General features: G+C 40.0%; 1 protein-coding gene and 1 pseudogene across 1 annotated transcript in view; both read right to left on the bottom strand.

The window, feature by feature from the left end:
* The window catches only part of PLPP4 (phospholipid phosphatase 4), a 145540-nt gene that overhangs the window by 30570 nt on the left and 91047 nt on the right, over positions 1–23923 (bottom strand). The window lies entirely within an intron of this gene.
* On the bottom strand, positions 21223–22063 carry LOC105604325 (deoxyuridine 5'-triphosphate nucleotidohydrolase, mitochondrial-like; annotated as a pseudogene).

The raw sequence follows: 23923 nt of genomic DNA, 5'->3' as shown, positions 1-23923 counted from the left end.
AAGAAGCAGGAAAATTCTAAACTATATTTACATATAACTTCAAAATATATATATCAAAAATGGGCAAAAAAAGAAAACCACAGAACTACAAGGTCTACAGTAAGAGTGGAATTTTTAATGCACATTAAAAAAATTAATATATATTAATACTTTGATTAATTGTATGAACAAAGCATTAATTAAGTAATCATAAACAGAATTTAGAGAGTATATGTTAAGATGTGAACAGCACAATTAACAAGCTTAGTCCAATGGACATATATACAGCTTTATTGCTAGCTATTTAAAAATTTACATTCTTTTTAACCATATGAAGCATTTATGAAAACTAAACATATGCTAAGCCACAAAACTAGCCTCAAGATCAAGAGTGATAATTTTTGTAGATCACATTATCTGACCACAATGTAATTAAACTATAAACCAGTTAAAAAATAGCAGCTCAATTCCAGAAAAATAAACGACCCAATCAAAAAATAGGCCAAAGAACTAAATAGACATTTCTCCAAAAAAGACATACAGATGGATAACAAACACTTGAAAAGATGCTCAACATCACTCATTATCAGAGAAATGCAAATCAAAACCACAATGAGGTACCATTTCATGCCAGTCAGAATGGCTGAGATCCAAAAGTCTACAAGCAATAAACACTGGCGAGGGTGTGGAGAAAAGGGAACCCTCTTACACTGTTGGTGGGAATGCAAACTAGTACAGCCACTATGGAGAACAGTGTGGAGATTCCTTTAAAAACTGGAAATAGAACTGCCTTATGACCCAGCAATCCCACTGCTGGGCATACACACTGAGGAAACCAGAATTGAAAGAGACAGGTGTACCTCAATGTTCATCGCAGCACTGTTTATAATAGCCAGGACATGGAAGCAACCTAGATGTCCATGAGCAGATGAATGGATAAGAAAGCTGTGGTATATATACACAATGGAGTATTACTCAGCCATTAAAAAGGATACATTTGAATCAGTTCTAATGAGGTGGATGAAACTGGAGCCTATTATATGGAGTGAAGTAACCCAGAAAGAAAAACACCAATACAGTATGCTAAGTCTCTTCAGTTGTGTCCGACTCTGTGTGACCCCAGAGACGGCAGCCCACCAGGCTCCCCCGTCCCTGGGATTCTCCAGGCAAGAACACTGGAGTGGGTTGCCATTTCCTTCTCCAATGCATGAAAGTAAAAGGTGAAAGTGACACTGCTCAGTCCTGTCCAACTCTTAGCGACCCCACGGACTGCAGCCCACCAGGCTCCTCCGTCCATGGGATTCCCCAGGCAAGACCACTGGAGTGGGGTGCCATTCTAAAGCATATATATGGAATTTAGAGAGATGATAGTGATAACCCTGTATGTGAGACAGCAAAAGAGACACAGATGTATAGAACAGTCTTTTGGACCCTGTGAGAGAGGGAGAGAGTGGGATGATTTGGGGGAATGTCATGGAAACATGTATAATATCATATAAGAAACAAATCGCCAGTCCAGGTTCAATACAGGATGCTTGCGGCTGGTGCACTGGGATGACCCGGAGGGATGGTACAGGAAGGGAGGTGGGAGGGGGGTTCAGGATGGGGAACACGTGTACGCCCATGGCTGATTCATGTTGATGTATGGCAAAACCAATACAATATTGTAAAGTAATTAGCCTCCAATTAAAATAAATAAATTGAAATTTTTTAATAAAAAATAGAACAAGAATAGACCATGCTTAGGATTTTTTTAAAGCTCTTCTAAACAACTTATAAGTCACAGAAGAAAAATTTAAATTAGAAAATTTTCAAAAGTAAGTTTAGTGAAAACAATATGGGGACTTCCCTGGTGGTCCAATGGTTAAGAATCTGCCTTGCAATGCAGGGGACATGGGTTCAATTCCTGGTTGGGAAACAAAGATCCCCCTGCCATGGAGCAACTAAGCCAAGTGCCTGCAACTACGGGAGCCCGCAAACCACAACTAGAGAGTACCACTACAGAAGACCCCGCAGGCTGCACTAAGACCCAAGGCAAGCACATTAATAAGAAGAACATTTGTAAAAAGCAACATGTGTTAAAATTTATAGAACGTAGCTAAAGAAACATTTATAGGAAAATGTATAGCCCAAATTGCTTAAGTTTAGAAAGGAAGAAAGGCTAGCATTATCAAGCAATGCATTTAAGTTAACTTAGTAAGTCCAAAATAGAACAGAATATACTTAAAGTTGACAGAGGGAAATAATAAAGATAACAGCAGAAATAATGAAAAATAAAACAAGTACATGGTAAAGAGGTTCAGAGCAAAAGTTGGCTCATTGAGGAGACTAATAGACTAACTCTGTCAAGACTAGCAAGAAAAAAGAGAGAGATAGAAGGCACATATATACAATACAGAAATGAACAATGCAGATAAAACCTGAAAACAAATGATATTTTAAAATACTATGTCAATACCTTTGAAAGTTCCTGTGAAAGAACTAAGTTCTAAAAACAAATTGAAGTTACCAAAAATTTCTCAAGAGAAAAATTTTAAGCCACAAAGAGTTTTATAACTTTAAGTAAATTGATGCAGTATTTTAAATCTAGAACCAAATACCTTATGGGCATATCTGCCAGACATCCCATCTTACACAACTCTTTACAGAGAATTAAAAATAAGGGAGCACTCATTTTAATGAAGCTTGTTAAGCGTGCTGTTCAAATCTTATATATTTTCCCATTTTTATTTGATTGGCTAGTCACTGAAATGAATATTAAAAATTTCCAATCATTTTGGGGAATTCTGTAAGTCTTATACATCCTTTTTGTACCTCCATCTGGCTTGATATCAGATTGATTATCTGATAACACTGACAACACTGATTATCAGACAAGTGTAGCGAAAGAAACGGGAATTACTGACCAACATCACTCAAATATATACATATATACATAGACATCATAAATGGAAAGTTATCAACCAAAGCTAGCAGTACATTAAAAGGAGAATACATCTTCATCAAAGTGTGTTAATTATAGAAATTAATACTGGTTTAATATTTTTAAAGTTACTCACCACATTAACACATTAGAGGGAAAGTAAACAACTTGTCAGATGTACCAAACTTAAAATTCATTCTTAGCAAACTAGAAATAAAAGGACCTTCATAAAGAATGTCTGCCAAAAAAAGTCATACTTAATGGTAAAACGTTTAAAGCATTCCTTTTGTATCAGTAATAAGACATGGATGCTTGCTATCCCCACTTCTAGAACCCTTACAGGGAGGTCGTAGCTAGTAAGTCACAAGATATGAAAACTAGGCAAAAAGCTTAAGAACTGGAAAGGAAAAAAAAAAAAACCTGTCATTTGTAGGTAATATGATTTTCTTTGTAGAAAATCTCAAATCATCTATGAGAAGAGATGAGAATTGCTAGGAGAGTTCAGCAAAATTTCTGCACTAAAAATCAATATGCCAAAGTCAACCATATTTTTGGACACTAAGAAAAAGTCAGATAGAAAATGTAACAAAGTATTAACAATATAAACCATAATATAAAGTACCTATGAATTACTGTAATAAATAATAGGTAAGACCTTTAAGGAAGAAGTATAAAATGACTAAAAGATATTATCACCTAAATTGACAAATATACCATACAGTTAGACAGGAAGATGCCATTTCTCCCCAAATTAAACCTGAGATTCAATAAAACAGCAATCAAAATCTCAATAAGGATTTTCATGAAACTTGCCCAGATGATTCTAAAATAGCTGTACAAGAACAAAGGGCTGAGAATAACCAAAATACTACTGAAAAGGAACAAAGTCAAAGAGGGCAAACAATCCTCTAGTTCCAATTGGAGAAGAATTGAATTCCCTTACACCGTTGAAATTAGGTGTGGTCAAGTGACTAGTTCTGTCAACGAAACATGAGTAGAACCTATACGTGTCACTTCTGGGAGGAGGCATTAACAGCTGACTCTCCACACTCTCTCCTCCCCTCTGGAAGCACATGTTGAGATGGTCACAGAGCTTCAGTCTGTCTGGGTCCTGAGTGGCTACAATTCTATGTGCAACATAAGCAGGAAACAACCATTTTTGGTTTTAAACCACTGAGATTTATATTCAAAGGTAGCCCACCTATGCTGACTAGCAGGGAGACTTGCCCTATTAAATCTCAAGTCTTCATAAAGCTGTAACAATAAAAACACTGCTACGTTGGTGCAAAAATAAGTAGACTGACGCATGGATCAGAATAGAGAGCTGATTAAAAGACCCTTCCTTGAGTGGACACAAGATATGCCAGAGGTTGTGTTGCAGATCAATAAATAGTTTGGGAAAGATAAGTCCACAGGGACAATAAAACTGGACCAATCCTGGACACTATTCACCATCAACAGCTCCAGATGGATTACAGACCTAAAAGAGACCAATGAAATGGAAGAGCAATTAGCATATGACACAGTCTTAGGAGTGGGAGGTAAGTCTAAAAAGCCACAAAAAGTACTAACCATAAAGGGAAAAACAGATGAAGCTGACTACACTTAATAATGAACATTTGTTTTTTCCAAATATGCAATAAATTCCAGATTGGATATTGGTTTGACCACATCTATAAAGGATATTGGTAGCAGATGGAGGAAATCTGAAGATGGTTTGCATACGCCATGTGATGAAAATTCACTGAAATGCAAAGATGGAAACTGTTGACTGAACTTGCATTTTGATCACACACACACACAAATGCAACTCAGTAGACTATGCACTGAGATGTTCAGGCTGATGACTTCTAGGCAGTAGAAATACAAAGTTCTTTTAAAAAAATTGTTTGCATCTCTGTATAGCCTAACTTGCTACAGTATGCATGTACTGCTTCTATGATAATAAAACAATTATTAAAATAAATGAATGAATAAGTAAATGAAACAATGAATACACAAACTGTGGGAGGCTAAAACCAACACATAAAGATAATGAAAAAGACAAGCACAGAGAGGGAAAAGATGTTTGCCTCACAAATAAACAACAAATAACTAATATGGAGAATTTGTTTACCCCTGTAAGTCAGTGATATAAAGGCAGACAACCTATTTGAAAAATCAGCAAAATACATGAAGAGTAATGTCATATAAAGAAGGACTCTAAATTGCATTAAATTTATGAGAAGATGGTCCAGCTCATTAGTCATCTATAAGAAACATATCACAACCCCTGGGAGCTACTGTCACACCCTCCAGATAGGCAAAAATTAAATTCTGATGATGCCAAGTCCTGGCAAGGCTGTGGGTGATGGGCGTCCTCATAACTTGCTGGCAAAAATATATATATGTAAAGTATGACATTATTTGTTAAAGCCACAGATGAGCAAATGCCCCAGAAATCTCATTGCCAGGAATACATCTGAGAATTATTTTTGCAGAAAAGAGTTTATAGCAACACTGTTCATAACTGGTCCAAACTGGAGATGAGCCAAATTTTCATTAACATTAAAATGATTTTTTAAAACTATGGTATCGCCATGTCTTGGAATACCATAAAGCAATGAACATGAATAAATTCCTGTTACATACATCAATAAACAGAAGAACCTCAAAAACAGTGGTGAGCAAAAGTAATGAATCACAAAAATACATTCTGTATGACTCCATCTAAGTTCAAAACCAGGCAAAACCAAGTAATATATTATTTAGGAGTGTGTGTGTGTGTGTGTTTGTAAAACTATCTAGAAAAGCAAATAAATTAGTTTTAAAGTTTCAAGACAATGGCTACAGTGTGAGTAAAAACAATAAGCCAGGAGGTATGGGCAGGGGCGGCGGGGGTTAGATAGGATTTCTAAGACTATAGTTAGAGTCTATATTTTAATTCCAGTGGTGGGTACACCAGGGTCTGTTTTTCATTACTACTTAACATTTCTTGATATTATTTAACAATGACAATAATATCTGTCTGTATTTGTGTGTGTGTGCTCAGTCATGTCCAACTCTATGTGATCCCATGGACTGCAGTCTGCCAGGCTCTTTGACCATGGAATTTTCCAGGCAAGAATACTGGAGTGGGTTGCCATTTCTTTCTCCAGGGACCTTCCTCATCCAGGGATTGAACCCACGTCTCTTGCATCTCCTGCATTGGCAAGCAGATTCTTTACCATTGTGCCACCTGGGAAGCCTTAATAATATTACATAATATTATATAGATATTAATTATTATAGATCATGTTTCATGTGTGATTTTGTACATGTCTTTCATGGTTAACTAAATTATCCCTATAAAACAACAGCAGGATATCAAGAAATGTATACAGTCCAGGAGGAAATGCAAAATTAAAACCAGTCACCAAACTGTAATAGTCGCTGTAACAGAGACTATAGAGCTATTCACTTGGTCATCAAGCAAGTCAGGCCGTTGAAAGAAGAACAAGTTCAAGTACCCAACTCTGGTCTCCTTTCTCTGTGAAGCTTGACTGTAAAAGCTCTGTGTTTCCAGGCAGGTGCTCTGCATGCCAAGGCTACATGTGCTGGCTCGAACAGCTTATGAGTGAACCTGAAGTCCTGGATTTGGTTTTAGGAGACGCCGAGTATCATGATCACGCAGGCTATAAATTGCATTTTTATGATGACAGTGATTGTTTAACCAGAAAACAGAAGCAATGCGCCTGAAGAAAAAACAACAAAGGAAGCCTAGCCAAACATCACCTCATTATTCAAGTGCAATGAACTCTGACTAATACTTAATTACAAGAGGCGCGTGGAGGCTCTGAGCAGAATAAGACATGGCACTCTCCCGAGGCACTTGATTGATTTCTCAGATTACAAAATTCAAGCCACTGAGAATTCTGAAAACATTGATTTAGCAAGAGTGAGCCCAGGGAACACTCAAGGCTTCTAATGGGAATAAATACAGAATAAATGAAACTGGCCAGGCTGCCTGTTACAGATCTTATACGAGAACGGATTTCAAACTTCGCTGATATTTTATTGTTCTAATGTAGCTGTTTCTTAAAGGGGAAAAGACAGACCTCCTCCCTTTTATTCCTGTTCAATGCAGCAAAGGCCTGCAACTCTGTGCCATCTGTTGTGATGTTCTGCATCGTTTTCATAGCTCAAAACTATGCTAAGCCAGGACTTGGATTATTTATTTTTCTTTGAAAAGTATTACCAAGGAAGCCTGCCCCACACATATGAACATAAAATAGTTTGGTTACCAAGTTTTCAAGGAAAGAAATAGCTTCTTCCTGCATGAATCATCAATGGGAGATTTCTTTACTAATATCTTAAATTAAATATCAGATAGATTGATAGTTGGGCAAAAGCATTAGTCGCTCAGTCGTGTCTGACTCTTAGCGTGGCGACCCCATGGACTGTAGCCCACCAGGCTCTTCTGTCCATGGAACTCTCCAGGAAAGAATACTGGAGTGGGTTGCCATGCCGTTCTCCAGATGGTTACGCAAAGTCACATCAAAATGCCTAGGTTTGAATCCTAGCTTCACTGCTTACCTGCTGTGACCTGGGGCAAGAGACTTAACTCTCTGGGTCTCACCTGCAAAATGGGATTAATAAGAATATCTGCCTCCTGAGATTTTCCTAAGGACTAAATAAAATAATGCATGTAAAACATTTGGTGTTTGTCCAGAATATAGTAAAAGCTCAACAAACAGCTGTATAAAGTCAGTAGGAAGACTCAATGCTTAGTTCAAGATGCTCTATAGGAGACTGAATTTTCTCTGAGTCCCCACTATTGCAAACAGCAAGCTTAAATTTTATCCTCATGTCCACACCATTTGACAGTCTGCTCATGCCATCTGAACACATCCTGCATTTATGAACAGAAGCTTGGGCCAGAAATAGTTCAACAGTTCCCGTATTCTCTGTGGTTACCCACATGAGAAAGAGAACGATTTCTCCCCAGGGCAAAAGAGCCCTTCCCCACGTGATCAAAAATTACTTCTAGGAATTTTTATAAAAGCAGGAGTAATAAGAAAGGTGCTTCAAGCCTGGTGGCAGGGAAATATCCTAGTTTGTCTTTTAATAAAGGCTTGGGGCTTTCCTGGTGGCTATAGTAAAGACTCTGCCTGCCAATGAGGGAGACATGGGTTTGATTCCTGGTCCGGAAGGATCCCACATGCTGGGGAGCAATTAAGTCCATGCACCACAACTTTTGAGCCCATGAGCCTAGAGCCTGTGCTTCACAACAGGAAAAGCCTCCGCAATGAGAAGCCCTGCAACTGGGGAGCAGCTCCTGCCTGATGCAACTAGAGGAAAGCCCACGCAGCAGTGAAGACCCAGCACAGCCAAAATAAATACATTTTTTTAAAAATATTTTTTTTTTTAAAGAAAGCCTTAAGGAAGCAGTGAGATTCTGGAAGTTAAAGACTGAAGTATCTTCTATTTGTTTCTGGAAATAGTCACAGAAGGGAGTGTTATTTCCTCACAGTGCTCACAACTTTCCTAAGGCAAGGACGGGAAAGGGCACCAGCCTGCAGAAACAACAGATCTGGGGATAACTACACCCTTAACTTGGTTCACAGGGCCAGTTAGTCATCTGCAAGAGTCCCTGCTTTACTGTCTTTACCACCTTAGAAGACCTTGAGGAGAGATGCTGTCTTATTCACCTTTGTAGCCTCAACACTTAATTTAGTGTCTGGAACCCAGGAGGCAATCAATAAATGTCTCCTGTGTGAATAAAGGAGAAGTCAATAGCCTGCTCAGGGTCTCTGCTGGAAGTGATAGTTATAGGACTCCAGATCCCATCCATCCATCTATCTATCCATCTATCCATCCATTCAGGCAAACAGGTACTAAGTTAGTCAGACCTCTCAAGTCCTGTGCTTTCTCTGCCTGCCACAGTGACACTCAGTGGGCCTTAATTTTAATGAGGCATTTTCCAAAGTCACACCTGAGAACTTTACCAAAGTGCTGTTTTGGAGTTTTGGTAGCTGGCTGAAAAAGCAACTAAAAAAGAACGGATGCCAACCTAACCAGGAGCCCTTGGTCTTATTTCTATCTGAAGTCTTCCTGGATGATTTGGGTAAGAGATTGAAAAGGGAGGTGCCAAATACAGCCCCTGTGATGTGAACTAGAAGTCAAAGTTCTTTCTATCCAAGCAGCTCCGCATGCCCTGGGTACAACGCAAAGACAATATAATATCTGATTCAAACACTAAGGAAAAAGTAGATTGGGGCCAGCTCACCATCTGGAAGTTTCTATATTATTCAAACCAGTCAATCCTAAATCAACCTTGAATATTCATTAGAAGAACTGATGCTAAAGCTCCAATACTTCGGGCGCCTGATTAGAAGAACCAACTCACTAGAAAAGACCCTGATGCTGAGAAAGATTGAAGGCAGGAGGAGAAGGGGATGACAGAGGATGAGATGGTTGCATGGCATCATTGACTCAATGGACATGAGTTTGAGCAAACTTTGGGAGATGGTGAAGGACTGGGAAACGTGGCATGCTGCAGTCCATGGGGTTGCAAAGAGTCAGACATGACTTAGCAACTGAATAGCAACATTTTACTCAGGTCAACTACAGTATGGAGTCAATTTTTTTTTTTTTTCAAACTAACTATGGGAGTAAAGGTTGGATTTGGGTTTTCCCTTTTCTTCTCTAGAGGCAAAGATCAACGCTTTGCTGCTGCTGCTGCTGCTAAGTCACTTCAGTCATGTCCGAATCTGCACTATTTGGATTCTATTTGGTTTTGGAGTCCTGGGTTTGTTTCTGCCTTTCTAGAACTAATCTCATTCCCTCCTGTCCCTCAGATTTGGTGCTCAGTGTAACTACCAGCCTCTGGAAGGTTATCAACATTCCCAACACTTCCAGAAGATAGGTTTGAGGGTCCTATGCTGCCCAGAGCGGGCAGGCAGAGCTGTCTGCTATGGATCTAGGGGTGTGTAGATGCTGGGGACAGCAAGCGGAATGGCCAAGTCTAGGTCACAGCTCAGTCCATTGCACTGGTCCTCTCAGACCTTTCTCTCTCCACCTCTGTGATTCTCAAGGAGTCTCACATCCTCATAGGCATGAGGAGGCCCCAGGTACACAGTATCCAGGTTACTGTCGAGGACAGGCACCTTTAATACCAGAAAGTTACTTAAGGCGAGTCCACTCAAAACCAAGAGCAAACTTTCATATTAAAGAGTGCAAAAAAGCTTTTATTAAGATTCAACTCAAAAAATTCAAACTCATAAAAATAAATTAATTTTATCTTATAGTTAATAAAATGTGAGTTATAATTGCAATTAAGCTAATTTTTAGAACAAAAGCAATCAAATTTCCATGGTTTTTTATGTGCGTGTGTTAGTCGCTCAGTCGTGTTCAAATCTTTGCAACCCCACAGACTGTACCCCACCAGGCTCCTCTGTCCATAGGATTCTCCAGGCAAGAATACTGAAGTGGCTTGCCATTCCCTTCTCCAGAGGATCTTCCCAACCCAGGGAATGAACCCTGGTCTTTTGCACTGCAGGCAGATTTTTTACCATTTGAGCCACAGGGAAGTCCCATTTTTTAATATAATTAAAATAAAAATTTGTCTTTAGTAGCTAAGTCGTGTCCAGCGCTTTGCAACCCCATGGACTGCAGGATGAGACTGCAGGACACCAGGCTTCTCTGTCCTGCAGCCATAAAATACAACACGTACCCCTCAAAATCACCAGGAGGATCTTTTTGAACAAAAATAGTAGTAGTATTCATTAATTTTTCTCAGCTACATCTCATAATTCGTTGACATTCATATCAGTCTCTTCTGAAGCAACTCTACTGGCCTCATTCTACTGCGTTTGCCTCCCTCCAGGTGTTAACTGGTTTCATTGTCTGACCTGGAAGGCTCTGCTGCGTCACTTTCACTGACATCATGAAAGCCTGCATCTTTCTCAAGACATGCAGTTTGACTCCATCATCCACTTGCAATGTGTTTGTGTTGTATTGTCATATTAAAACACCCACTAATCAGAACTGAGCAAGAAGGAGGAAAGAAAAGGAACAGATGTTTGAGAGCAGGTTAATCTGAGAGACGGTCAGTTCATTACTCTGCATTTCCTTCCACGGCATATTGACTTCACCTTTCCTGTGCAACTTCATAACCTTTGTAAAGAATCAGATAATAATGTGAATGCTGAGAACCCCAATGTCTGCACCCTTCTCAAATGCAGTGGAGCTTTGTCTACACCATATTAATTATCAGAAGAGAGTTTTGCAGGTGAGATCCCAGCTTCCTACACTGCAGCATTCAAAGACTTATTCCTGTATTGATTCCATCAGCTCCAGCTTTTGTCACTCAGCTCCTTGAAGAGATCTGGAAATCAACACAGCGATATGCCTTTCCAATCACTGATGCAAGCCTAAAGCTTTGAGGAAATGAAGCTCAGAGGTGAGAGCTGGTTGGTGTTTTGCAGTGCTAACATGGGTCATGGAATTGGTCAGTTGACTAACTTTCTTCTAAAAAAAAAAAAAAAAAAACAAGAAGGAAAAAGAAGCTGCAGCAGTCACTTGTTAATTCAGTGAAAAAAAAAAGAAAACCCAAACTGCTTTCCTGAGAACAAGCACAAAAGTATGTGCATTTGGAATGCAGGAAATGATAAAATTCCTAGACTTCCTAAGATACTCTCTGATAGTCAATGGTGATAGAATGCAGATAGAAAATGTGAAAAACCTACAATTAAACCAGATTTCAATTTTCTACTCAGAGAAGGGATGATAATGTATTGCCCTGGTTTGGGCTTCCTTGTTTCATCCATTAGATAAAGAAGCTGAAAGGTCACCTAACCTCTGTTATTGTTGTCCAGTTGCTTTATCATGTCTGACTCTTTCGTGACCCCATGGACTGTAGCTCACAAGGCTCCTTCTGTCCATGGGATTTCCCAAGCAAGAATACTGGAGTGGGTTGCCATTTCCTTCTCCAGGGGATCTTCCCGACCCAGGGATTTGAACTCAGGTCTCCTGCATTGGCAGGAGAATTCTTTACCAATGAGCCATGAGGGAAGTTCATCTAACTAGAGGCAGCCAGATATCCAAGTTTAGAGAAAGGTGACATTATTCCCTATGATAATGTAAGTTTTTGTCGATAAATAAGAATTTAGTCTGCCAGGATTTTGAAAAAATATGTAGGCTTCATGAGACATACACACACACACTCAAAACAATACTACCTGGCATGATAAGGTTGAGAGTTTTATAATGAAGCCATTATTTCAACAAATATTTATTCTGTTCCTCCTACGTATCAGGTCAAATATTAATGTTCAGGTCTGAGATAATGAGACAAACTTTGGTTCTTGGCCTTGTGGAACCTAGAAATAGAAATAATGACAAACTACAAAAAGTGTTAGGAAAGGAATAAGCAGGCTTTGGGGACAGTGTGGCTGATAAGGCCAAGGAGTGAGGCACCACTTTATGTAAATCAGAAAGATGAGAAGATGCCAGATACGCAGAGCATTAGAGAGGATCCAAGGTGGAAAATGGGCTTCCCTGGAGCCTCAGACAGTGAAGAATCTGCTTGCATTGCAGGAGACCTGGGTTCAATCCCTGAGTCAGAAAGATACCCTGGAGAAGGGAATGGCAACCCACTCCAGTATTCTTACCTGGAAAATTCCATGGACAGAGGAGCCTGGTGGGCAGACATGACTGAGCGACTAATACTCACAAGGTAGAAAACAGCAACGGCAGCCTCAGGGAGGGCGAGCTGGAAACAGTCAAGGAACTGTCGAGTCAGCAGGTTGGCATGGAGCACGGTTGAGATGAAGCTAGAGGATTAGGCAGGGGCTAGATTTTTACAAGGCTTTGTGGAACATGAAAATTGACTTGACTTTTATTCCAAGAGTTGAAATTTTATGCTAAGACTTTGAAAGAGAAGAGCAGCAGAAAATCAATTCGTTGCTATGTGAAAGACCAAGCAGTGAAATAAAAGAAGGAAGACAGAATAGGAGCCCACTGGTCTGGACAACCGTATCAGTGGACAACAACTGACCTCTGGTCATCTTGCTATGTCACAGTGTCATTTCAAATGCCACTTAAATGTAATCACAATCTACAACTTGCTTATTTTTCAAGTTAAAATAAATGCTATGTGAAAGTCCTCATCAATTACTAAGTTGTTCTTAAATAGCCTTGAGATTCACTAATAAATATGTAGACAGTATGCAAATTTTTCTTTTTGGTCTAGTTTTTTTTTGAAATTGAGCTTAAATTAATACACAGTGAAATGCACAGATCGTTAAGTCCTAAAAAGCACAGACATTCTTAGAAGCACTCCCCCAACCCCTGCTAAAGATAACATTTTAGCCTTTCCTAGTCAGCCCTACCCTTATCTACAGTCCCTCCCCGATCATAACAATCACTCTGATTTCTACTCCATGGACTAGTTTTGCCAGTTCTTGAACCTCATCTACACAGAATGCTACAGTATTTATTCTTTGGTGTCTGGCCCTCTCTTCCTATATGCTTTTGAGATTCATCTCTATTGCAACATGTATTTGTAACTTGTTCCATTTTGCTATCTATTCTCCTATTGAGAAACATTTGAACTGATTCCAGTGTAGGTCTCTTGGAGGAGAACAGGAATACAGAGGATGAGATAGTTGGATGGCATCACCGACTCAACAGACATGAGTTTGTGCAAACTCGTGAGATAGTGAAGGATAAGGAAGCCTGGCATGCCGCAGTCCATGGGGTCCCAAAGAGTAGGAAATGACTGAGCGACTAAACAACAACAAAAGAAATAAAACTGCTAGAAACATCTGCACAAGTCCTCTTATGAATATGTGTTTTTCTGTTGGGTAAAAACCTAGGAATAGACCTGCTGAATCATAGGGTAAGTATACGATTGATTTCATAAAAAAAGACTCCCAACTTACAAAGTCATTATATCAATTTCTACTTCCATAAACAGCATATGAGAGTCCCACTTGAATCTACATATATCAACATTTGATGTTGTCTGTCTTTTTCAATTTAGCCATTAGTAAATGGCTGTGAAGTGGTATCTTAATAGGGCTTTAATTTGTATTTCCCTAACGAACACTCATCTAACACCTTTTCATATGCTTACCAGCCGTTCATGTTCTCTTCCTTTATGCAGTCTCTGTTTAGGTCTCTTGCCTCCCTTTTTATTAGATTGTCTTTCTGGTGCTTACCTGTAGGAGCTCTTTATATGCTCTGGATGTGAACGCATAAGTCTTTTGTGAGATATATGGATTACAAGTATTTTATTTCAGTAGGTGACTTGCCCTGTTACTTTCATAATGATATCTTTTGCAAAGCAAAACTTTTAAATTTTGACGAAGTTCCATTTATCTTTTCTGTAATTGTTGGTGCTTTTATATTCCTTTTAAGAAGTCTCTGGGGCTTCCCTGTGGCTCAGTAGTAAAGAATCTACCTGCCAATGCAGGAGACACTGGTTCAATCCCTGGTCCAGGAAGATCCCTGGAGAAGGGAATGGCACCCCACTCCAGTATTCTTGCCTTGAATTCCCCATGGACAGAGGAGCCTGGCAGGCTTCAGTCCATGGGGTCACAAAGGAGTCAGACACAACCTAGTACTGAACAAGAAGAAGAAGCCTCTGACTGTCTCAAAGTACCAAAGACATTCTTCTACATTATCGTCTTGATTTAAGTCTTAGTATAGAATTTGTTTTGAATTATTACATATAGTGTGAAGTAGCTGTCAAGGTTAAATTTTTTCATGATTTTATTCAGGTTTTCTGGTCAATTGATTTTAAACTTTTACTTTTGCCAATGAAATGCCTTGGCACCTTTGTCAAAAAGTTTATTCCTATGTATTCATAAATTGATGCTACTGTAAATAGGACTTTTAAAATATGCATGTTCTATTATAATTGTTTCCTGTTATACAGAAATAAAACTGACTTTTATATTAACCTTTTATCCTATAACTTTCCAAAATTCAATTATTGATTCTAATATATTTTGTAGATTTCTTAGGATTTTCTAAATAAATAATCAAATTATTTTAATAAAATAAAAATTACTTCTCTGCCTATTACTTTTTTTTTGCCTAATTGTACTGCCCAGAACAACCATCACAATTTTTAATAGATACAGTTTTATATTTTTACATAGATAAAATAATAAAATGAAAAATTATAGCAAATGGACATCCCTTTATGATGTTACCAAACATAAAAGAAAAGCTTTTGATCATTAAGTATGAAGTTACTAGTAGATTTTTCACAGATGCCTTTCATCAAACTGAAGAAGTTCCATTTTATTTCTACTTTAATGAAAGAAGAGTTTTTGAAAATTATGGATGACTGTTATTTTTTCTATGTTTATTGGTAACATGATTTTTTCCTACATTTTGATAATTTAGTCAATAACAGTAATTTTTAATTTTTAAATCAACTTTGCATTCCTAGGATAAATTCCAATTCCTTTTTATTTACTACTGGACTTGACTTGAAATTTTATTAAAGAATTTTGTGTCTATGTTCATGAGAGATATTTGGCCTATAATTTTTCTTCCCTGCAATGTCTTTTTCAGATGCTATCAGAATTAGTCTATAAAGTTATCTGTATAGTCTTACAGAACCAGTTGGGACATGTTCCCTTCTTTTCCACCTTTTTTTTTTTTTTGAAGTTTTGTGTAAGATTGATATTACTTCTTCTTAAATGTTTGATGAAACATGCCAGTGAAACCATCTGAGCCTTGAGATTTCTTTCTACAGAAGCATTCAATCACAAATTCGATTCCTATTTCATCTTTAAATCAGTCTTAGTGAGCAGTGGTTTTCGAAGAATTTGACCATTCTACATACATTGTTGAATTTATTGGCATAAATTTTTCACAATACCCCCTTAATGTCTTTTTAATGTATTTAGAATCTATAGGAGTAGCTCATCCTTTTTTCCTGATATTGATAATGTGTTTGTTCTCTCTTTTTCTCTTGATTAGTCTTGCTGGAAGCTAATCAATTTTATTAACCTTAAAAATAACAATAAGGGCAAGTCCAATACCAGTTTCTCCCTCATGACTAGAACTAGAAATTCATTATCCAACAGTTGGCATCTATATCAATCCCCCAAGTATAATACCAACCATCTTGGACCATATGTACATATTATCCTTAAACTTGATAGAATGTAGCTAAAGCAAATTTTAAAATTAGCATATTTTAAAAGCTCAGTGATACAATCCTCACAGTAACATTATGAAATATTATTGCATCCATCTGAAAGATGAGAAAACCAAAGCTTAGAAAAATTAAGCAACTACCAAGGTCATGAAAACTAATTCGGATTCACAGTCATGTTCTTCTGATTCTAACACCCATGAACTTTCCACTCAACCATGAAGTTTCCATGAACAAATGATTCAGGATTATATTATCAACACTCGAGCAGCCTACCTTTAGAAAGGTATTGTCCTCATGAAACTGGCCTAAATGCAGCCGGAAAAAGGAAAGTAACAAGAAAAAATGTCCCTTGTTTTGTTTTTTTTTTCACATGGCCAAGAAGCATCACATAGCGCTGAATAAAATGTTACTGTTGATGAAAATTACAGAAAGCTATATTTTTGCCAAATCTACATGAATGTAGTTTTTTGGTTTTTTTGTTTTGTTTTTTTTTTAACTTATTGATGATCAATCATTTTCCTACTGGGTTTCTTCTCTAAATTGCCAATTGTTTATTTTTTAATAAAATTTTTAACCTTCACTTCAAAAATTATGATTGATGAGGCTGGGAAATGTCACTTACAAGATTATGCCATGCTATATTTAATAAAAAAAATCATGCCATTTCTGTTTATCTAATAATGGGTCCTCATAGAGCCATGCTTTCTCCTCCACCTTGACATTTATTTCCTTAGTCAAGAAATACTACAGTTCACAGAGATATACTGCAGCCATGAAATTAAAAGATGCTTGCTCCTTGGAAGAAAACTTATGACCAATGTGGACAACATATTAAAAGGCAAGAGACATTACTTTGCCAATAAAGGTCTGTCTAGTCAAAGCTATGGTTTTTCCAGTAGTCATGTATGGATGTGAGAGTTGGACTATAAAGAAAGCTGAGTGCCAAAGAACTGATGCTTTTGGAGAAGTGGTGGTGTTGGAGAAGACTCTTGAGAGTCCCTTGGACTGCAAGGAGATCCAACCAGTCCATCCTGAAGGAAATCAGTCCTGAATATTCATTGGAAGGACTGATGCTGAAGCTGAAACTCCAATACTTTGGCCACCTGATGCGAAGAACTGACTCATTTGAAAAGACCCTGATATTGGGAAAGATTGAAGGTGGGAGAAGAAAGGGATGACAGAGGAGGAGATGGTTGGATGGCATCGCCAACTTGATGGACATGAGTTTGAGTAAGCTCTGGGAGCTGGTGATGGACAGGGAGGCCTGGCATGTGCAGTCCATGGGTTTGCAGAGTTGGACACGACTGAGCGACTGAACTGAACAGAACAAAGATGTAGAGAACAGATTTGTGGTGGTTGGAAAGAGCTGGAGCCTGCTAACCACACTGGCAGCCACATAGGCAGGAGACTCTGTGCCAGGCAGCTGTGAGGGTGCCAAGGTCACCTGGGCTCCACCCCTCCTCTGCCTTTACCATCTACAGGTAAGGATTAGTTCAATTCAGTTCAGTCGCTCAGTCATGTCTGAATCTTTGCGATCCCATGGACTGCAGCACACCAGGCCTCTCTGTCCATCACCAACTCCCAGAGTTTACTCAAACTCATGTCCATCGAGTCAGTGATGCCAACAGGTAAGGGCAGTGCTTTCTGAACAGGAAAGACATACAGACTGCCTCTAGGGGAAGAAAAAGTCAATCCAAGTGAGTGTTACAGATGCATGGAAGAATTTTTGAAGACTCTGGAACATGAAGACATCATTTACCAACAATCAGGGTAGTCTAGCGGTGGTGGTAGTTTAGTTGCTAAGTCAGGTCCGTCTGACTCTTGCAACCCCAGAGACTGTAGCCCATCAGGCTCCTCTGTCCACAGGATTTCTCAGGCAAGTGTACTGGCGTGGGTTGCCATTTCCTTCTCCAGGGGATCTTCCCAACCCAGGGATCAAACCCATATCTCTTGCATTGCAGATTTATTCTTTACTGACTGAGCCACTGGGGAATCCAATCAGGGGTCTAACTGTTTGTAATGTTGGGGACGAGATAAAACATCGAGGACAGCCACATGGCAGTGAATTTTGTGGTTATTGTTACCATATGAAAGCTTTTACCAGTTAGTTTCTCAGCAGCAATTGAGGAAAAAAGGGCACATATGGGCTGGATGCATGAAAGAAACTAAATATACTTTTACAAAGTCATGAGGCTTAAACATTCCTGTATTGGGCCGAAGGCCTCCAAAGCACCTCTTCTCTCCTTGGGAAGGTGCCAGCTCCTCTGCAATGAACTTGCACTGCTAGCCTGTGCTACTGCAAATCCCATCTGTCATAAAGAGACTGAAGGAGGCTGAGTAACAACCAGTGGTTCCCAGGTTGACTCCGACTGGTTAGGACAACCATCCCAGCCCTACTCAGAGGCTTCCTTTGCATCTCAAGCGACTGCCTCCCTAAATCATGTTATTCACCTCAAGAACTGAGAACTGTGCTTCAGCTTTAGCCACCATCCAATAAGGAAAACAATGGGTGACTTGGCAGATAATGACTTCCAATCCCATGGTCTAAGCTCAGGCTATGTCTCTGGTGATTTGTACTTGGGCCCACGCTGGCTGACATTCTGGCTGATTGCACTCCAGTATCCCTGCTGCTGTGAACTTTCTAGATGTGGGTGCAATTGTTCACCAACCTTCTAGGAAATGAATCTCCAGCAGGCCTCCCACTTCTCAGCCTGCAGCCATCAGGCAAGCGTGCCATGCTGTGGGCATTGATTTGGCCTTGTCCAGAAGCCTGGCTCAAGGGAGGCTCTTTGAAACACACAATGGTTTTTAAGAAGGATCTAAGTGGCATGCCGTAATTCTTAAATACACAGGAGGCCATGATCAGAGAAATCTTTTTTTAACTTTTTACTTTTGTTTTAAAAAATTGTAGGACAGTGAGTTTCTGAAGGTATAGATCTGTTGTTTAGTTGCTCAGTCATGCCTGACTCTTTATGACCCCCACGGACTGTAGCCTGCCAGGCTCCTCTGGCCACAAAATTCCCAGGCAAGAATACTGGAGTGGGTTGCCATTTCCCTCTCCAGGGGATCTTCCTGACTCAGGGATCAAACTCACGTATCCTGTATTGCAGGTGGATTCTTTACCACTGAGTCACCTGGGAACCCCAGAAAGATCTGTACATAGAATCAAATTAATACTGTAGGTGTAGACAGGAGAACCACTGCAAGAGGAGTATGTTGACTGAATATGCTACACGAATCTCACAGCAAAACCCCTGCCCTGAAGGACATTATTAAGATGCAATAATCAAACACTCGTCTTTCAGTAGGCAACTCAACTGGATGCATCTATAGTCTGCTGTCATATAATGTAAGAAACAAACACATTTGAATCAACACACGTTGGCCAGATTCTGTTTTGTTTCGCTCTTGCTTCCCCATTGCTGCCAAAGGGGACAGAGACCAGTGTCTTCTGATCTTTCCCAGAGTCAGAGCTCAAGGGGGATTGGGCACTAAATCATCACATTTAATTTTCCCCACACCTTAAAAGGTAGGCATTACAAATCCCATTTTACAGATGAGTAAACTGAGGCAGAAACTCATGAAGCAATTTGCCCAAGAGCACATCACTGCAAAGTAATGGAGTGATGTCTGGAGACATCTGTCTGAATCTGAAAATAATTCTACTCTTTCTATCATAACTAATACTAAAGTGTTCTTAAGTATGAAATTATTTATGTAGAGAAATCTAATGATTACAAAAGCAAATTTATCATTTTTTACCCCATGATAGGTCTTAAAATGGCATTCTTTGGACAGTCAGCAATGCATAGTTACAAACATAAACAAATAAATAAATGCTCTAATTGAATAAGTGGTTAGACCAGAAATCCAACAGTCTTAAACTTATCTAAGTGCCCTGGCTCTCTTCTCCACAGGCACCAAGGTGATGGATGGGGATGCTTGGGGTTCTTCTGATGAGAATGTCCTCATGCACTCCTCCTTCCAAATTGTCCCAGACACCTCTGATTATGTAAGAGACACTACTTAATAATTATGCATTAGGTACTTTCCTTAGTTGTATATGTCAGGCTTGTAATTAAGTGTCTATTTGAGTAGTAATTTGTTTAATGTCCACAGCTGTCCATCAGGGCTGCCAAGAACGGTTGTTGAAAATGCTCACTGCCCAAGGGCTCCCACCTGGTGAAGCACACCTGCTCTCACTGATGATGCCCCGTACCCGGGACTGCATCTGCCGGGAGCAAGAGACGCCCTACCCTGATGGGCTTCAGCCACCATATGGCTCGCTGAGGCCGTGCTCTGGAAAGGCTGCAAGGACAGGAATGGTGTGTCTCCTCTCGCACCACAAGCAGACCTGGCACATAGTAGGTCTCCATGAAACACGGGTTGAATAAATGGCTAAATCACTAAAGAAATGCGCAAATGAATACTTTCTGAAATACTTACAGGGTATTTGGAATTCTACCTGAGATACTGTGACAAAGGCCAGATCATGAAATACGTGGCAGCATCCCACTTGTTCTTCTTTTTTGCTTTGTTCGGTCGCGTCATGCAGCATGTGGAATCTTAGTTCCCTGACCAGGGATCGAACCAGCACCCCCTGCTTCCCTGCATTGGAAGCACGGGATCTTAACCACTGAACCTCCACGGAAGTCCCTCTGGATTTTATAGCTAAATCCTAACAATAGGAGGAGACAAACCTCTGAACATAAGACCAAGTACTGAAGTGACACGGGTAGTTCTTCACTGGGCTCCCTGGCTCTACGCACTCAGCAAATGCAAGTCACTTTTCTTCTTTTCCAGAAGAGAATAATTTTGAAAGAAAGTAAATGGACTCTTGTCTTATTTGTAAGGTGTGGTAAAGAATATCCAGGCCAGAAACCTGAACATTTGATCAAAAGGCCATATTAGTGAAGGACAAAAATATGAGCCATATATATATATATATTTTTTTTAAGTTACTAATCACCATGGGATCTGAAGTCTGTCGAGTTTCGCCTAGCCTCTAGCTAGTAAATGAAACATAAGTAAAGCAATGGGTTTTTCCTCCCTTCTTCCCCTTCCTTCCTTGCTTTTGATGAAAAACTGTAGAGATTCTTATGGTCCGGAAAACTGAGGGAGATAATCCTATGAGAGAAAACCAATTAAAACTGAATCCATTTATTGGCAGAAATAAACACAAAGACACCCTCAAATAAATTTTAACTTCTAAATATGTTTGCTTACAAAAACAAGCGAAGACTCAGGAAGGCCAAAGCTCTGGAGTAAAGAAGCTCGTTGGTCTCTCCTCCCAGGAGTCCCCAGCTCCCAACCCCCAGGCCCCACTCCAGGCTTCCAGGCAGAAAGGACCCTCACCCACAGTGTCATCTTGGTCTCTGCAGGCATTATCAGGATTAACCAGCTCAGAGAGAGGATCTAGTCACAAAGCACCTACTGGGTGCTCAGCACAGTACAAGTGGCTTCACAGCCTTTATCCCTTTCAATACTCACCACATCTTTGGGAGGTTTTTTTTTTTTGTTTTTTTTTTTTTTACTTTAAGCAAAGCCTTGATTTTCAAGGCAAAAGTACATTTTTTTTTCCACTTTCTGTTCTTGGCATAAATTTCAATTATTTCCAGTAGAACCAAGACCTCCTGAACCCCTTTCAGTGTCATCTAAAGCTTGAATTTCCTCAATTTCTGGGTAAAATATCCATTCACAAATAAGTTGTGCAATTCGACCACCCTTTCTGACTTCAAACTTTTCTTTGCCAAAATTAAACAGAACAACACCAACATCTCTATCATCTTCGTCTAGGACACTCCTACCTCTATGAAATGTTTTGCCAAGTCAGAACATGGAGCTTCCCTCCCATAGCACCCAGAAGGAAAAGCTATCTGAATGTTGGTTTTCACAAGGACTTTTTCCATCGGTGGTATTGTGTAATCGTAGACCCTGTACAGATCATAGCCCGAGGAACACACAGACCCCGTGGTTGGGGCAGTGGTGTGTTCCCAGAGCTGGGCAAAGCAGAGCCTCATGCCTTCCTCCTCCACAGCCAGGCCCCACCTGCTTGGGGGAGATGACTTGAGCCTCTTGAGAGCTGGGCAAGGCAGGCAGAGCATCAGCACAAGAGGGAGCAGGGGAAACAGAGCCTTTGGGAGGTATTTTTAAACCCTCTTTCAAAACTGATGACAGCGGCTGAAAAAGTATTCCATCACTCAAAATGAGTTCTGAAACCTCATCTCAACTATATCCCTTCATCTCTTAAAAAGTGAAAGAGAAGACTGAAAAGTCAAGTGTTTGCCATGAAATGACATTGCTGCTTTGAAGGAGAGCTGACCACATTATTCTAACAGCTCGGGTCCCTTTCTTACTCTAGACAAATGAAGGCAGGGGAATTCTGAAAACTCAGTGTTGGTGGTGAATTTGGAGTCCTGAACATCATGAGAAACGCTGGGCTGGAAGAAGCACAAGCTGGAGTCAAGATTGCTGGGAGAAATATCAATAACCTCAGATATGCAGATGACACCACCCTTATGGCAGAAAGTGAAGAGGAGCTAAAAGCCTCTTGATGAAAGTGAAAGAGGAGAGCGAAAAAGTTGGCTTCAAGCTCAACATTCAGAAAACGAAGATCATGGCATCCGGTCCCATCACTTCATGGGAAATAGATGGGAAACAGTGTCAGACTTTATTTTTTGGCGCTCCAAAATCACTGCAGATGGTGACTGCAGCCATGAAATTAGAAGATGCTTACTCCTTGGAAGAAAAGTTATGACCAACCTAGATAGTATATTCAAAAGCAGAGACATTACTTTGCCGACTAAGGTCCATCTAGTCAAGGCTATGGTTTTTCCTGTGGTCATGTATAGATGTGAGAGTTGGACTGTGAAGAAGGCTGAGCACCGAAGAATTGATGCTTTTGAACTGTGGTGTTGGAGAAGACTCTTGAGAGTCCCTTGGACTGCAAGGAGATCCAACCAGTCCATTCTGAAGGAGATCAGCCCTGGGATTTCTTTGGAAAGAATGATGCTAAAGCTGAAGCTCCAGTACTTTGGCCGCCTCATGCGAAGAGTTGACTCACTGGAAAAGACTCTGATGCTGGGAGGGATTGGGGGCAGGAGAAGAAGGAGACGACCGAGGATGAGATGGCTGGATGGTATCACGGACATGATGGACGTGAGTCTGAGTGAACTCCGGGAGATGATGATGGACAGGGAGGCCTGGCGTGCTGCGATTCATGGGGTCGCAAAGAGTCGGACATGACTGAGCAACTGAACTGAACTGAACAGAACACACTTTTGGAGCATAAATGTAGCTTCAGTTGAGTCTTTATTCAATTAAGTTAACAGATCAATTAGCTCAATAAATATTTGGGGGCATCTATAGTGAGCCATTCACTGTGCAGGCCCTGGGAACATCTCAGTTCTCGAGATAATCAAGTCCCTGCTTTCATGGAGTGGACACAGATTTAAAAAAAAAAAAAACAGGTAAACAACCAGGATAATTACAGACTCAACTATGTGCTATGACAAGAATGCTGAGAAAAGTGTCAGAGTATTCAGAGTGGTTTTCCTGAACAAAGCCACCTTCAGGCTGAAATTCAAGAATAAGCAGGAGCTAGTCATGGTAATACCTTGGTCTGGGTGCCCTCAGGACAAGACACTGAGATGGATTCAAGTGCAAGTAGCTGCCTAGGAAGATGATCCCAGTTAACATTGGTGGAAAGTGAGACAAGGATGGGCCGGAAGCCGAGAAAGCATATGACATCAAATAAGTTATTCTGTGGGCAGCAAGAGCTCCATCCCACAGGGGAACTCTTGGAGACACTGTAAAATACACAATCAGACCTCTCCCACCTAAGGGGCAAGGGAGCTGGGGTATTTATACACCATCTCCTG

Source organism: Ovis aries, chromosome 22 (genome assembly GCF_016772045.2).
Source record: "Ovis aries strain OAR_USU_Benz2616 breed Rambouillet chromosome 22, ARS-UI_Ramb_v3.0, whole genome shotgun sequence".
Lineage (NCBI taxonomy): Eukaryota > Metazoa > Chordata > Mammalia > Artiodactyla > Bovidae > Ovis > Ovis aries.
This window is presented reverse-complemented; position numbering and strand designations above follow the sequence as displayed.